The sequence below is a fragment of the Xiphophorus hellerii genome, chromosome 16 (assembly GCF_003331165.1).
Source record: "Xiphophorus hellerii strain 12219 chromosome 16, Xiphophorus_hellerii-4.1, whole genome shotgun sequence".
NCBI classification, from domain to species: Eukaryota; Metazoa; Chordata; class Actinopteri; order Cyprinodontiformes; family Poeciliidae; genus Xiphophorus; species Xiphophorus hellerii.
In genome coordinates this window covers 7017958-7031745 of record NC_045687.1, presented here as the reverse complement: position 1 = coordinate 7031745, position 13788 = coordinate 7017958, and the positions used below count along the sequence as shown (strand labels likewise).

The 13788-nt window shown below is 39.2% G+C and overlaps 1 protein-coding gene across 1 annotated transcript in view; it reads left to right on the top strand.

Annotated features, from left to right (window-relative positions):
* Window positions 1-13788, top strand: part of LOC116735284 (inactive phospholipase C-like protein 2) — a 71962-nt gene that overhangs the window by 27540 nt on the left and 30634 nt on the right. The window lies entirely within an intron of this gene.

The window sequence follows — 13788 nt, the reverse complement described above, 5'->3', positions numbered from 1 at the left end:
TTTGATCTGAGAATAACATTAATATGTAACGCTATAAAGCTCAAATATCTACCTTCAAGCAGCATTCTAGAACTGAAAATATCTACTCTCTGCAACAAGATCCTCATAGAAGAGTGTTGTTGACTGGCATGTTCTTCCGGATTTCTTTAATGATCAGATCAACTTGCCAGTCACTAGCCATAGCCAGTCAAGCTAGAACTTCTCCCCTATGCTGGGAGGTGTCCAAAGTCAGTCTTCAAGCTGGTATTCTGCCTGTTTTAGTTCACCTCCTGGTTCTGTACCCTGTAGTAACTACATCCTCAGCATGTCAATGTTTTGCAGTGGCCTGTTAACAATTTATCATTTGATGCAGGTGTGTTGAACCAGGGAGAGAACTGAAACATGCAGGACACCAGGCCTTGAGGACTGAGTTTGGACACCCCTGCTCAATACATATCCCAATTAACAGGCTTATTCGGGACATGTATAGATTTCCTACATTGTCTTAAAAGATTTGTAAAATTTTGGAAATTAATATAAGTAATTTCCGGATCTTGATAAGCATGGAAGAAATGTCAAAGAAATACTAAAAAATATTTGTGTTTACAGACTTTAATCAACATCCATTTTCCTCTGCCCATCTGTCCGATCATCCATCCAGTCCTGCAAGTGCTGCAGCAAGAAAGGTCTTCCTCTGAAATAGATACAGCCATAATTGTATGCAAGTTAGAGGCAGCTGCCTGAGCAACATGCGGAAACAATACTAACTACCACAGATTTTTTTTGCTGCACTGTTCTTCAAGTCTGGGTGAATTTATTGTCAGCTGAGCAACATAACATTCCAGCCCCCATCTCTCAGAAACTATGGTGTTTGGAGTGAGCATTTTAACTGGATTTACTATGGCTATTTTAACCGAAAATGAAATCTCGCATCTGAGTCCATTTTTTCAAACAGAAATGCTTAGTGATGACTGTAAGTGCCTACTGTGAAGTGTGTTCTGGTAATATCTTCCAAACTTTCCTCTCTGCTGGCTGCTGCTACTCTACCTCTATTCATACTCTATCGTTTCTAGGAAGCCCTATTCTGTAGCTCAGAAATGGCCATCAAACTCAGCTATCCAAATATTCAAAAATTCACAAAAATTTTCAACCTTGACATATGAAAATAAAGAAGCGGTTGATGTTATTATGTGTCTGAGACATTTGCAACAATAAAGGGACACGTCTGACTCGATTCAGCATGAATTCCTTTTTTGTAAACACCAGCAAAAGTCAGGCAGCCAAAAGAGAGAACGGCAAATTCCTTTTTTAGAAGCCTTGTATTGTTAGGGTTTGTTAGTTAGAGTTGTAATTGTGGTCAGTAAATTTGTAGATCTTCTACTGAGTGGAGAGTCTCCTGTCCCATGGGCACCAGTTGGTATGAAACCAAGACCACCGCCTGCCCCATGAGGTAAACCGCTTTCCTCAGGTTGTAGCTTTAGAGAGACATGAATTGGAAGTAATAGGATGAAACATTTATTTCTTCTAGATGCAATAGCTTCTTTAGGGAAGTACATGTGATCTGATTGTGGTTTAGTGATATTTTTGGATTGACCTGCAATGCCTTGTAAAAGCTATTTCTGGAGGACCTGTTGCAAACAACGTTTCCCATCTGGCACAATAAAAGGATGATGATGCTCTTGTTCTCCTCCTAAGCAGTCTCAATTTACCCTTAGCTATTTTATTTTGTAGCATCTGAGCAAAAGAAAGAAAATACAGTTTAGTTTTCAAATGTTTACTTATAAGAAGTACTGAAAACTGTTAAAAGCATCAAGGATTAGTTGAACATATTGGCCTAAATGTGTTGCAATTTTCTAATTACTTAAACAAATGCTGTTTGTTATACACCAAAACTCATAATTATTTTCAAAAATATACATCTTTTGTTATTTTTTTCACCCATGAAGGTTGCCATTTTTTCCACTGATGGGTTGATGACGCATAATGGTCCATTCTGTACTGGAATCTACAGAGTACACACAGGAAGGCTAACTTTACCCGAGTAGTTGATTTTGACTGGTTTAATTTTAAATAATGCCACTGTGTCACTATTGGCTGTAATAAAAAAAAAAAGAAAATTGAGGCGAATCTGGATAATTTCCAGCCGGAGTGGAACACAACTTCCAAAAGGCCTTATCTGCGGCCTTATCTGCACCCTGGACATTTCTCCAGAGCACTCATTTGTACCAGTAAAACTAATGAAGGCTCTAACAGGTGATCGTCACCTAAACAGCTAAAAATAAATGCTGTGCTGAGACAGACACAGCTGGACTCTCTACTAACAGGAGCTGTACTGCCTGCGTACTGACATCACTGATCCGACCAGACCCATGGAGGTCCGGTGTCGGTGGTAACAAAGTCCAGTGTCACTGTTACTACCACACCGGACTCTAAGCAGCACAGCTGTTACCGATCCGGACACAGCGGTATAGACGCTGGGAGAAATGTCAAAGACAAGCAGCGCTACTGGAGCTGTTACTACTGGAAATGCTAATGGAGCTAGAACACCAGTAGTGAATGTGAAACCTCTATGACACCAGAGGAAGTTCAGACCCTAAACAGTTGTTGCTGAACCGGACACAGAGCTATAGAAGTACTTACTGGATCACACAATCAGACCAAAGGTACTTGTCATTCACTATTTCATTTACGAAGCTGAAGGCAGCAGCTCCGGGGCGTGCTGTGGTGGCGTAGGGGTTAGCGCGACCCACGTTTGGAGGCCTAGAGTCCTCGACGCGGCCGTCGCACGTTTGATTCCCGTACCCGGTGACATTTACCGCATGTCTTCCCCCCTTTTTTACATCTAAAATAAATATTTTCCAAATAAGGTTTATTTTTATAACTAATCGTGGATCTCTTTAATGGTTTCCCTCTCACTTGATCACTTTGTTCTACTTTCTGTTTGTTTATCAAAAAATATTCAGATAAAATACAGTGAAGGACTTGTGAAGAATGTGACAATATCATTATAAAATAATAATTACTGTAATGCTTTCCTAACTTTGACCACTTTAAAGTTGTACTTCAAGTATTTATACTTAATATTGATATGTTATGATCAATATTAAGTATTGTAGGGTGCACTATTGAGCTTCATGCTACATATTTTTCATAGTTTAATTTTAGACATGGTTGAACCTGAATGAATTGACAGTTTATGCATTGTTATTCAGATAGTTGCACTGAAAGATGAAATCAAAAACAACAGAACATAAAAGATGCATAAAAAGGTTTGTTATGCTGCAGATTGAGGATAACTGGGTTCAGATTTTGGGGTTTTTTTTCCCCCTGGCTCTGGAACAGTCCATGAAACTCTTTGCCAGCAGACAGAAGGAGCCAAGCCGAGCATCAAGCTCATAGAGATTATTTATAGAGTTGAGTGGGCTTCACGGACGCAGGCATGAGATGTGTCAGAAAGAAAACGCATCATTGATCAAAGCGTGCTCAGAGACATAGTCCTATTTCCACCAAACGCACCGACGGTGGTTTGGGAGCAAACAATAGCCTTTACCAAAGCCTCCGCGTCCGCTGAGTCGCTGCGTTATAGTAAGCTCGCCTGCTTTCCTGCCCACACAGAGTCTCCTGCGCCTCCACAGGTGACTGGACTTCACTGAACTCTCACCAATTTTAGCCTCCATCTCCTCTTTCACTACTCCACCATCTAAATAGACTCTCGGCTCTAGATGTTTAAAATATACACATGGTGGGTGTTTGAACAGTGATCGTGCTGCACAATCTAGTCAGGTGTGTTCTTCTACAATATTACTCAGGTCTAGCAATAATGCAGTGTTTTGTATGTGGGCGTGTGCGCGTGTGTGGGGGTGTGCATGAGGGGGTGCGGAAGAAAAAACAGAACCTTGTAGGCTTTGAATTAGAAATGCACCACAGAGGAGATACAGAAAAGAACATAGAATTGCTATCAAGGACAAGCTGTGTGTGCATGTGTGTCTTTCACTTGCAGCTTGTGAACCTTACAAGGCGCATCTTTCAGAGGACATTGCAGGATGTTTCTCTGCCTTCATTTCCACCTCCCCATGTCCCACTCAGGGAGTAGATAAGTGGGAAGAAGGTGAGGTGTAGGAGAGGATTGTAGCAGAGGTGTGCTGCAGCACTAGTAGTTGTAGCAGAAGTGGAGGGGGGGTACCTCTCTCTCTCTGTCTCTCTCTACCAGTCGCTGCAATGCAGATGGCCGTCAAGGTTATCCCGTTGTGGGCACAGTCACAAGCTGAAGCATTGAGGATGTTTGGCCTGGTTTTCAAAAAATATATATTTATAATTTAGGACTCTCAGGGAAAATAACAGCCAGAAATGTTTGAATTGTGCAAAATTTGTCTTGATGCTTTGCTGTCTTTACACTGCTCAGTTATTCTTATGTAATTTACAGAGTTGCCTGAAATATTTTGGCGTCTTTCCATTTGAAGCAACCTTGGAATGTGAGGTGAAGGGTAAACGCCATGAGCTAGCGTGACTCTGGTGTGTCGGGACGGTATTTGTTGTTAATCAGCCTCTTGCTCATCCTCAGTTTCCTCTGTCTGGGTGAGATAAACATGTCAGTCTGAGCCAAACTGCAGCACTGAGTTCCACAGACTCTGCATAGTATATTCCAATCAGTGTTTAAGTTAAAGTTAATGACACAGTGGTCACATTTGATAGCTTAGCACTTGAAGGCCGTAACATTATAGTCAGATCCAGTTAAGAGGAAAATAGTGATCTTTGATCACCATACTTCCTCATTCTATGTCTGTCTGTGTTCATATATCCCAAATGATTCCTCTGGCTTCTCTTTTTTACTGCACCTGAGGCTCTTGCAGGCAATTCATTGTGAGCAGGTTTGAAACAGCTGCCTCTGTCAGATAATATTAAGGAAGTGATGGATCATTTCTCTCAGGGTGGATGCATTCAGGAATGTCACTTGTATCCCTACTAATTGCTCCCTAGTATTAATTCAGTTTTGTTTTAATTGGTGCTGATTAAAAACATTGTAAGTGAGGAAACCCAAACATGTATTTTACTTTTTAAGCAAATTAAAGTACAAAAAGTGTACTAAAAATGTCTAGTCTGATTTAACAGTTGCTAGGATGGAAAAAAGAGTTATGTTTATACAGAATATGTAAACATCCAGTCTCAACTGTGTAAAAACAGAGCAAGCAAAAATAAAGTATAGAATGACAAGAAATATGCAAAGCCAACAAGAGTCAGTTGTTAATAGCCTGGTTTTAACCATTATCCTTTCAATGAGCGTCAGAAAACACACTTTAAAGTCCCCCCTCTCCCATATTATCCACTTCTCCAGCACCGCTAACATTTGTGCCGGTGGCAGAAAACAGTTTTTAGGAAATGAAAAGAACAGAATGAGAAAAAAATCCTTTGAGGAGAGACACTCAATTTAATTAAAGCAACATTGACCCCAGAGGGTGTTTGAGGGTATTAAACAAATTTATGGGCTACCCAACATGTCAGGGAGTCCTGTAGCAATATATTTTGAGGATTTGACCTGCTTCTCTCAGTTTATATGCACTAAGCTGCTGTCAGATTATAACCCCAACAAGTTCATTGACTTTTAGGATTTTATTGTTAACAGGAAGACTGTGTTGTACGTGACTTTCAAATAATTGGTTAGAGAAATAAAATCATCTGTTTATGTAGATTATTCTGTTTACTCAAATTAAATTAAATTCAATCTTTTTCAGAGTATTATTTATATTTGCTGACAATGTTTTGCTCCAATCAAATTTTCCCTGGTTTTCCATTTTTTCCCCCCTGAAGCATGAAGTGGGGTTAATTCTATCATCTTCTTATACATAATAGATTTGAGTTAGGGTCTTAAACCTTTAAGCCCTCCATGAATTTTTCCCCAGGGAATAAAATAGTATGATAACGCACACAGAAATGTTTCTAGTATTATTTCATGTAAAGTTTCTTGCAGAAGTATTTATACCTCTTGCACTTTCCCACATGTTGTCACATTGAATCCTCAGCCTTCAGTGAATGTTTTGTGCTGTTTTGTAGTAAAGACAAAGGAGCAAATTATAACTGCAAGGAGGAAGGAAGTAGATGCATCAATTCTTACCTTGGAAGTCTAGAAATCAATTTTTGAGTCCTACCACATATTCTCAATTGTCTTTATGTCTGCACTTTGACTAGGCCATTCTAAAACATGTATATATCCTGGATTTGGAACGATACGCAGCAATTTGTTTCTGCCACTTCAAAAATTTTGGACATACAGTACAGTAGATCGAAAAAGTTCACTTTTGGTTCCAGTTGATCAGAGCACCTCCACAAGCCGCAAACTCTTAACTAATTCTGCTAATTTACTTCTACTCTACCTTACTTCGTGTAGCTTCCCTTTTAAAAATGGCTTTTGTGGTCACTTTTCCATAAAGGTTTGCACGTAGAGTACACAACTAACAGTTTTCCTGAGGACAGATTCTACTCAGATGTTTTAGTAATGAAACATCTGAGCTGTGGATGCCCAAAAACACCATCCAAATTGTGAAGTTTGGAAGAGGCATCATCATGCTATCAGGAGCTTTTGCATCAGGAAGGACTTAGCATGAAGTATTCTGGGAGCATTTTTGTGCACCCTTTGTGGAATTAGAAACATCATTTCTCATGATCACTCGAAGAGAGCAGGAACTGAGAATAACAATAGGCTTGTTGCATAGTTGCATGAGGAAGAGGACAGCAGCTGATTAATAAACCAGGGAGCACATCCTAAATAAATGTTACTGCAAGTAATTCATTTTGCAAAAAAAGGTATTTTGCTGTTATGACTCTTATGATTCTTTTCAAAGCATACCCACAAGTTTTCAGTAAACCTGAGTGCATTAGTAATGAAGCATTTTGCAGGAAATAATAGGCCTCTGACTGTTGCAAAGGTATTGAAAGCATGAGGAAAGCACCTGTAGAGAATCAGGGTAGTGTGACAGAACCTGACACTGGTGAGCATGACTATGTGCATTCAGATTGGCCTTGGTATGATCTATAAACAGAATTTACATATGTTAAACCTAGTGTACTAAGTGCTTTCTAAATGTGAATTGAAATAGACTCTGCATTTAGGCAGGATAAAAGCACTTTGTCTTTTTTTTCCGTGGTTCAACAGCTCGATAGCATTGACCTCTTCTCTCTCTGTGGGCCAGTAATTAGTCAGATTGTTAGATGCTCTTTGGCTTGTTCAATGTTCTCTGGAGAATTTCCATGTATTATTTGAGCGTGTAAGGGGGCTTTACATTTGAGGCAAAGCAAAAGTCGCCCACAATGGATGAAAATATAAATCCAATTTGAGCCATGGGAAAAAACACAATTGTCTCTGTTCACTCTTATTTCAGCCATCTCACGTTCCTTTTCAAAACCCCTGTTTTGCTAATTCACACATTATGTTCACGTTTTACCAAAATCACACAAAGATGGTGCAATGAGTTGCAGGATGTGTGGCTGTGACTACTGCTGTGAGAATTCAGGCAATCGCCCACATGAGGGATTACTGAGACAAATCTTGACAGGCCTGACTTTTCTCAGCTTCTTACGCTCATCACCTGCTTCCTTTATTCTTCACATTCTTTCCTATTTCCTATATTCAAAGCTGAGATATTTTTATTGGTTCAACCAAAAACAATGCAATGCATCTTAGGTTAATTTTATTTGTTCCGTATTTCCGTCTGGCTTGACAACCTCAGGATCTCATTTTTCCAGATGATGTGGTTGTATCAGCTTTTTAGGCCTTCATCATGCAGTGGTGTGGTTTCCAGTTGAGTGTGAAGCAGCCAGAATGACAGTCAGTCCCTCTAAGTCTGAAGCCGTGGCTTTCCACTGCCAAAAGATGGATTTGTTGGGTGGGGGTTTATATCTGCCACAAGAGGAGAAGTTTTATTATTTCGGTGTCTTGTTCACAAGCAATAGTAGGTTTTAACGGACAGACAAAACTGATGTAGTGATGTAAGAATTGCTTCAAAAAGCAAAACACTCAATTTACCGGTCCATCTATGGTCCCAATCTCTCCTATGGTCATTAGATGTGGCTCATGACCGAAAGACCGAGCAGCCAATATGAGCTGCCTCCATATGGTGGCCAGGAAAGAGAGGGATTACTGGATTTCCCCCCTGGACCTTTTCTTTCTATTTGTCTGTCCATCCATGGCTCATTGTTTCAGTGACCATAAAAACCAATCTGAAATTTTATATTCTGACCTGCCGACCACCCATCAAGGGTCTACCTCTGATTTTTTTTCCAAATATTTCTTTGTTTTATAGCCATTTATAATTTCCAGGTTTACTAAAACATCTCATCTCAGATCATTCTTTGCTTATCAATTTATTTTAATTTCTCTCCCCTCACATGCTCATCGCACCTGTCTCTGTATTGTTTTTTCTACTTTTCCCAGTTTTTTCCGTGTAGGCCTGTTCTGTTCATGTGTTGTTTTAGTGAGCCGAGTCTATTAGAGGCTGAATGATGTCCACCTCAAGCTCTGTGTGGCAGGATCCAAATGTCACTCTCAATAAATGTATTAGACGTGGGAAGGAGTGGGCAGTGTGGCGTTTTGGTAGGATGAGGAGCTGCGGAGGGGGATGATAACCTCTAAAATACCTTATTCAAGTTAAATAGGGTTAGGTGAGCTATGAAATGGTTTGAGGTACAAGCAAGTTTATAAATGTTTACAAAATGAATTATCTAGAAAGGAATAGAAAATTAAAAGAAACAAATTGCAACACACTCTTCTGAAAAAGACACTTTCAGTCATTTTAATTGTACCCAATAGAAATGTTAGCAACAGATGCATAAACTGGTGAGGCTATTTGGACAATTAGCATGTTAAGAAATACTTGTGTTGAAAATTTGTCAGTAATTTTGGGATTCTTTTAGGGTAAGTTATGTTTGCTGCTGATGATAACAGATTGTGCATGTCTTTAATGTATTGCAGAAAGTGGAGATAGGGGAGAACTAAACAAAAGTCAGACTTGAACGACCTGACAGATCACCTGCGAGCTCCATCTGTTGATGATGTAAACATAGGGTACTCTGCTAACAGCTGCTTGGAAATCATATTGTTTGTGCTGAAATATAAATCCATGTGTGTCAGAAAGGTGCTGTTTGGTATTTTTCATATTAATTTAAATAAAAAGGAACTGATGTTTTTTCTTGTGTTGTGAGAGGTCGTAACATAAAGATCCAATTTAGAATTTGTTCTCTGTTTTGTGCACTACTTAGTGATACTTGAAGCTGAGGGAAAAAAAAATTATAGCTAAATAAATAATGAGTCAATAAGAATACTACTAATATAGAGAGTTTTCATTGAGTTTACCTTAACTAAAAAGAAAGAAAAACATCAAAGGAATTCCCTCGAAACTTCTAGACCAGGATTAAGGGATTATAGGTGAACATTAGTAAATTAAAATATTACTAAAATATATTTATTTCAGTAATTAATTTTTAAAAAGTGAAAGCTGCATAGCTAGTGATATATTGGAAGTCTTTTTTTTCTTTTATTTGTTAATTAAAGCTCAGAGATAATAAAATCTTACAATTTAATTTATCTGAATAAGCCTCATGGCTGTAGTCATCCTTGTTGCTGGTGTGCCTTTTATTCCTCCACAATGTGACATTTTTCCTTCATCTTCAACGTTCCCTTTGCACATTTGGATACAGAATATGTAAACGATCTGCTTCTTTAGCAATTACGTTTTGTAGCCCACTCCCCTTGTGGAGGATGCTAATAACAGTATAATAGTCAGTTTTAAGGTGAGAATTATTATCTGTGATTGTGTAAGCAGAGTTTTTATATTAAAATAATTTTCATTGATCTTGCAGTTTTGATAATTTAATGACTATTACATCATAATCACCAAAACTAACCAAAAAAATGTTTGAAATGTACAAAATACATAATATTTTGAATAAATTGTTGTTATTAGGAAGCAAATTGTGAACATTATGTTTTATTTACAATAGTTTGATAGACTACTCTTAATCTGGGTCTATTTTTGCAAAGAACCCAAAAGCAGGTAGCTATTCCTACTTACTATTTATTAATTTATCTCATATTATATTGTTAATCTCATCAATATTATCATCTTTTCCTAATCTCCTGCAGCCTAGTTAGCATGTACATGTTTGCATTTGATTAGCTTGTGTCTGTCAGAGTGCACAGATCTGTGGAGACAGTGATCCTGTGATTCTCAAACACACATATGGCCAAACAGACCTCACATGCTGTTACTCCTGTCTTGGAGAGCATGTCATTACGAAAGCAGTGCGCCGCGCTGTCTTCACTCCCCATTACATGAGCCCCCCTGTTGTCTTGTTCAGCATTTCTCATTGCACACACACAAATGACACAGTCGCTCTGTGGGTGAGAGAAAGCAAGCCGTGGCTGACTGCTTTCGGCAGAGCTGTTTTAGAGCTGAGCTATGATAGGAGGCGAGCAGCGTGCAGCCGGCACAGCCGTGATGAGGAGGTGGGATTGTTTGAGATTTTCTGGAATGGTGGCAAAAGTGGGCCTCAGTTGTGAAGGGTGCAGTATGTTCAGAGTCCCACAGGAAAGTGTTGAGGGGAGAGTTTTGTCACCTGTGCATTGAAAACTGTCTTTATTAGCTGAGAACTTTGATTTTTCAAACACGGTTGCCAATTTATGTTCTCTTTATGGCTTTCAGCTGTTACTCAGCAGTGCTGTATTTTTTAGTATGTGTTGTAAAGGTGATGGTCTTTATGTGCTTGTAAGAGCCATAGGCAGCAAAGGGAAGCAAAGCATACAGGTGATATCACCATGAGAGCAAGGACGCCACGTTGCACCCATGTTACCTCTAAGAAAGGCAAGAGTTTTTGTTTTGCTATACTTTATTCAGCTGGGAAAGGACAAAATCAGCGAGCTGTTGCTGTTGCTATACATGAGAGCTTAGAGCTTGTTGAATTAATTGCCTCCCAGGTGTCAAGTTTCACACGTCACCTTATGGTGCCAAGTGTCAGGTTGTGACAAAAGTCACTGGGAAAAATAAAAGGGGATATAAAAAAGGGATGATTTTTGGGAAGCTGTGCGTTTGCCTTGTGCCCACCCCCCAGCATGCTGACCTCTGCATCAGGAAGTGATTGACCCCGCCAAGAGATGCCACTGACCCCATGGGGAGGAGAATGGGGGAGGTGTGAGTGATTGCGAAAATACCCCAACATCACTGCAGGAACAGAAACAACACAGAGTCCAAAGCATACGACCGTAAATTAAAATATGACATGTTTACGGGATAAAGTAGCTGAAAAATGTTACAAGTAGACATGAATGATGCGCATATATGTTCACACATACATGCAGGCGAAGGAACACAGAGGATAGGTCAGAGACAAATTTGAAGACAGACAAAAAGCAGGGTGAGGTTATAAATCAATATTACAAACTTTGAACACCTCCTGGAGCTCTGAAAATGGAAAGAGTATGGCAGAACACAAACCCATTAAGGCATAGCTTTCACCTAAGGTGAACCAGCAAAGAGAGCAGCTAAGAGGCCGAGACCCACAGCGTGGTGGAAGAATCTGGTGAAACATCAGCTATTAGTTGAACACACCACACATCTCCCCTTCATGGAAGGATTGTTCAGTTGTTGAATTCATAAGAAGTCTCCTCTGCAGTCTTCCACATTTCATACAGCAGGCACAGCAGACATGTTAGATGAGATAAAAACTGAAGGCTTTTGGCCTACATGCAAAGTTATGCATGGTATGAAACGAACACCCTTAACACATGGTCCTCATTCTGAAACATGGTGGTGGCAGCATCTTGCTGTGTTTGTTCGTATCTTTATCAGGACACGGAGGCTGGTCAGCATTGATGGGAAGATGGAAGATAGTCCTGGAAGAGAGCCTGTTAGTGGCAATAAAGAACTTAAATCTTTAGCGGAGAATACAAATACACACCACGGTACATACTAAACATCCAGAAAACCATCCATGTCACTATTGTGCACTACTCGTTCATTTCCATTGAAAGCCAAATATTTTTTTTTCTCTGCTGAAAATGTAATGTTTGTGGAAATAAGAGTGAAATTGATATTTCAGTTTTTAATCTTTGTATATAAAGTCATAGTAATATGTGCATGAAGCATCTTATTTTTGATCAGATTTATTAGGAATTTGATACTGTTTTAAAATTTCATTTTTCTTTCTTTTTGAGGAAGAAAAAGGTAATCATTGTTGACTGCACAAGCAAATATCCAGATGTACAGTTTACCTGAAAAAAATAAGACTGCATGGATTTAAATATGTGCAAAAATGTTCCCGTCACAACCATGACAAACTGGTTATGCTTTGATTGAAGGGAGAATAGCAACAGGATGTTGTCCTGTTTATCTGCCCAGCTAATTGTAGATGAATGTTAATGAAAAACTAAATTACCTTCACAGCCTTTGGCCTTGTGTTGCCACAATACCTTTTTAGAGAATGCCTCGAAATAATTAGACTTGATTGGTTATATACTTTGGCTTTTTTACAGAGTAACTTACTCAGTATGAGCTCAGTTTTGCTTATCCCCAATATCCCTTTCAGTGTGGATTCTTATCTTGTTGATTCAGCAAATGACGGCTTAACTCGTCCTGGGATTATCTTTTGGAGGAAACAAGAACACATCAGTTTACCTATGAGAAGTGGGTTCTTAATTTTTTTTTCTCCTAAATTATCTTTGTAAAAGACTTGGAATTATAACTTTCCCTAGCTGTGCTAGCAGCGTGATCCTTTCCCCCCTTAAACTTGGCAAAGGTATCTGCATTACCATATGTCTGCAGGTCTTGGCACAATCTCACATACAAATGCATGACAACATTTCTCAACTGTACAGTACAAGCAGAAAATCTAAGACAAGTTTTTTTCTCTCTCTCTTCTGAGGACTTAAACATAATGAAATTATAGTGACAGGTGGCACAAAGGGAAGAGAAATGAAGGTTGTAAAACAGGGCTAAAGCCAAAGAGTGATGATCATGCCTTTTTCTCATCCCTGGAGCTCAGAAATTGTTTTGCATTTACCCCTGACCATCAGGTGGGAAACAGATTGTCCTGAAGTTTTTCACTGAGTGTGGTCACACTGTTGTTGGAGCTTGACTTTGTTCAATGACAATCCATCAGATGTGGACAGGCAGCTGCTGACCTGGATGGGGGTCAAGGGAAGCCATCAGGCAGTCTTTCCTAATTGTTCTCGTAAAGTTTTAAAAAATCACAAAACCAGGGCAAATAAATAGCTTGTGTCTTAGGCTTTTTTTTATCTTGGAGAAACTTTCAGGACTACAAATATTTTGTCCTTCAGCCATGGTAAAAATCAAAGCCATTTGTCTAACACTTTTCAAAGTTAGATTTGTATTGTACTGGCCTTTCTGGTATGTCTTCAGAAAACCCAGTTTGGACATCTCAAATTAGGCCAGCAGAATTCAGGCTATCTAGGAAACTACAGCCTTGTGTGGAAGTGGGGCAGCACAGTCTGCTTTCTGCCAGCTAGGCGAGTAAACCCTGAAAGCTGCAAAACCTCAGCCGTGCCAGTGCAGGTGGTTTAGATGGTTGTTTTTTTTTACTCCTTTTAATACTTTTGCTTTTGTTATTAACGGAAATGGAGCAAAACATGGCTCGTCTTTGAAGCTGGCTGGCAAAAATATATTTTTGTAAGATTGCCTGCAGGATTAATATTTTATTAATAAATCCTGTTTGCAGTAAAAAGTAACATTAAATCTCTAAACTACTACTTATGAAATGAGAACATTGTGACTTAAACTATGCTAGTCCACAGTACTTTGAAATGTG